Genomic DNA, 3672 nt, shown 5'->3' with positions numbered 1-3672 from the left:
AAGATGCACATCCAAGATCGCAGAGCGCTCAAGTCTTAGCTGTAACATTCATGGCTAAGAGCTAAGAAGCCACAACACCAAAAAAGCTATACTTGGCCACCCTTCCATGATCTCTCCCTGAACAAAAGAACTCTAGGCTGATTGGTGACAAAGGACCTAGGGCATGAGGAAGTATTTCTGTATTCTACAGTGACAAACAGTTTTGTAAAGCCTTTACTAAAAATAAAGGTGACAATTTAATAGGAAAAATTTAAGATACTGAAAACAAGCCATGTGTGAGAACTGAACAGTAAAGATGGATAAAGTTAGCTGGGCAGAGTAGCACACACCTGTAGCATACACCTCAGCTTGGGTAGGCTGAAGCAGGAGGATTGCAAGTTCAAAGCTAGCCTCAGAAAAAGCGAGGTGCTGAACAACTCAGGGAGACCCTTTCTCTAAATAAAACACAAAATAGGGCTGGGGATGTGGTTGAGTGCCCCTGAGTTCAATCCCCAGTACCCCCCCCCCCCAAAAAAAAGGATAAAGTTATCAGTTTGACTTTGGAGCTTTGAGTTTTAGGTGTCAGCCCACACCACACTTATCTTACACAAGGACATCCTTTTTGTTGGGCCTGGTAACCCCCAGATATACGGAACCTCCATATAGTAAAAGTCTTTCATTTTCCGTTCTGTTCATTCTCCCATCTTTGACACTGAAAACAGTCCAAAGGTGACCAGTTGTCCTCGTTTGTGGAGCTAAAAGGAACTTTCTGAACACATTTGATGTTAAAACCAGGCACATTCACTAAAGACTGTGATGAGCTAATCACTCTAAGAGTCCCCCCAAATCTGGCACCGCATGCTAACAAGGTTGTATTAATATTATTTTCATTAAGAAGAAAACAATGCTACGTAAGGTTTATTTTGGATATGAATTTATTCACTTGCTCTTTCCAGAGATAGAAAGTCCTGAAGGAAAATCTTCCTCTCAAAAGGCCAGACAGTATGGGCACTCAATTATTGCATTAGTAATTGCCTATCAATATGTCAATAGTTCTGCAGTTTACACAGTGCTGCCACATTTGCACAGCATACAATCCTCACAACTCTGAGATTTGATTCTCTTCCCAACACAGAAGCAATCCAGGCTCTGGAAGACTTCTTGTGCTCGCAGCAAGCTAAGGGCCAACTCCTAGCACTGCAGCTGCCAAACACTGAGGTACTGTGTGCTCTTCAGGCAGGAGGGGTTGTTGCTATATAGAGATTATGCAAAGCTGCAAGTTTCTTTCTTCTGCAATGTCCATGAACTCAGTGCTCTGACATTATATTTAAACCCAATAAAATGGGAGCGTTCATTCTAGGCAGAAGGCAATGATGGTTTACCTAGATTAAGGGAAAAATAAGGAATATGAGTCATAAGTAATTGTTAAAAAAATGCTAAGATTATGTAATAGCAGCAATAACTTGCAAATCAATAACTTGTATGGCAAAGGGTACAAAAACTATACTCCTAGATGCACCATCTAATCAGGAAATCTACACATGGTAATGAGTGTCACTTGTATTAGTCATTAACAGGAATGACACGCCCATGTGTGCCTGCATTGATCAATCCACAAATCCTAGATGGGGATGGAGATGGAGAAAGCCTGGATACACAAACCAGGGCAGTCAATTACTACTAAGGCTTAATACACCAGAGGCCTGGCCCTGCCAGGTTTATTGGCCCCACAATTCACTTCCTTGCCCTGTATCCACGGCAACACCCACACGGAGGCAGCTCCAGAATTCACCTTTGGATATCCACAATCCACTGAATCTGCACCTCCGCAGCTCAAATAAAACCAACAAAGCTAACACCACTGGCGAAACGATGACATCCACGACCTCTTCTGTTTCCCCAATCTCTAAATCATCCAGGGAACATGTTCTTTAGTTCCGCAAAAGGAGAGAGTGAGTCCTGAATAACTATCACGTCCGACAATTAGGGTTTCTTTTTTTTTGAAGTGGGGAGGGCAATCGGGGACAAATGCACAAACATCATAAACATCTGCCCCAAAAAGGCAAATAAGCTGACATGATCAAAATCATTTTCTGTAGCTGTCAGGTGAGGTCAGTTTTGCCCCTGCAGGCCACTGCCTCCGGAGCCGAGAAGTAATCTCCAGCCCGGCTGTTTGATTTACAGTTCTAAAAAAACAAAAACTCATTCCGGGCTGGCGGGTCCGCGCACAGCGCGAGCAAGAACCAATGACGTATTCGGGAGAGCTTTCCAGAATGGCTCTCGGACTCGAGCAAGACGCCCAGGCAGCAAGTCTCACTTCTATCTGCAGAAATTCAATCACATCGCACCCCCGCTCGGCCCGTGCACGCCGAGAGAACGCAAACCAAGCAGTTTTATTAAAGCCAAAGCTAAAACCCTTCTCAGACCCTTTCCATCCAGTGTCCATTCTACCCTCGGCGCCAAGCCCCGAGTCGTCGCCTTCTTCCTTCTCCAAACAATCCCCCGAACCTGAGCAAAAACAACCCACCAGAAAGGAAAAAGAACCCCCAAATAAAACTTCTGCCGCAGAGCCTTTTTCTACTGGTCAAAGAGCGCAGTGCAGCCCCTGCGCGTCCGGGGCCGTCCGGGGCCGTCCGCGTTGCCACTAGTAAAGATGGCGGCCCGGGCGGGGCCTCTCCCTCCGGAAGGCCACTGGCTGCCCCGCCGGTCACGGCCATTCACACGGAGCCCTCCACGCCCGCCGCGGCTTGACGCATTGCAGGTGCGGCGCGGCCAATCAGGCGGCTCGACTCTTTCCGGCCAACCACTGCAGGGTCGCGCTGGCCTATCAGAGCGTCCTTGCCCAAGTGTACGCGGAAAGAAGCCGCAGCAGCGCCAACTAAGCCAACGGCTACGGAGCGCATCTCGGGGCGTGTCTCGGAGCGTGTGTGAGACGCCGCTGTGTGCTCCTCCGCCGGGAAATGTAGTGCCCGCGCCGCGCCCCGCCAGCGCTCGAGGGCTTCGGGACAAGGCTCGCCCTTCCTGCCCCCGCGGGACAGGCTGTGCTCGCTCCGAAGCATGTGCATGGCTTAGAAATAATGGTGCATTTCTGTGCCGTGCCCCGTGGCTCTCCGCGGGGCGATCTGGAGCCAACCTCGCCTAGCCCCCGTGTTCCAAAAAGCAGCGCCCTTGGCCGCTGGTCGGGCGCGTGGTGTGAACCACCTGTTGCCACCGGAGACATAAAAACACCTCCCCTCACCTTGAAACCCGAACTCGAATTGTCACCCTTCTGGTGCCGGAGCGCAGGGCCCAGCCCCCCGAGAAGAACCCTTGTGGGCACTCTTAAAAGGGCCCGTTTCCAGTTCCCCCTTGTGGTTTCCTTATCTCCGGCCGCGGGAGGGGCGTGCTGGGCTCGGGTTTTTAGTATAGTCGAAACAGGAGGGGACCCCAGGGGACGCGGCCGGGAGCGGGTTCGAGCTTGATTGGCAGGCAGTGGCGGAGAGCCCCTGCTTGGCTCTGACTGGCAGGTGGACAGTCGGGAAACTGCCATCCCCCTCCCGAAGGAAAGCCCCTCCTAGATAGATGTGAGGGTTTGGTGAAAACTTATCAAATGTCCAAATCTGTGACCTTACTCGGTCTAGTGTGCAGGGTACCTCTAAACCCTCAGTATGTGGAAAAAATCTCACACCAGGAAGGTCGATTGATAACCGTGAA

General features: G+C 50.1%; 1 long non-coding RNA gene across 1 annotated transcript; it reads right to left on the bottom strand.

Annotated features, from left to right (window-relative positions):
- Positions 1 to 896: 896 nt before the first annotated feature.
- LOC124090395 (uncharacterized) lies at positions 897 to 2605 on the bottom strand. Its single transcript, XR_006851088.2, has 2 exons — positions 2507 to 2605; positions 897 to 1361 (listed from the first exon to the last, which is right to left on the bottom strand). It is a non-coding gene; the product is annotated as an uncharacterized LOC124090395 (long non-coding RNA).
- Positions 2606 to 3672: the final 1067 nt, after the last annotated feature.

This window comes from Marmota monax, unplaced genomic scaffold (genome assembly GCF_021218885.2).
Source record: "Marmota monax isolate L192 unplaced genomic scaffold, Marmota_monax_Labrador192_F-V1.1 WCK01_AAM20220418_F8-fsc00017, whole genome shotgun sequence".
Lineage (NCBI taxonomy): Eukaryota > Metazoa > Chordata > Mammalia > Rodentia > Sciuridae > Marmota > Marmota monax.
The sequence above is the reverse complement of the archived record's forward strand: the minus strand, read 5'-3'. Positions and strand labels throughout refer to the sequence as shown.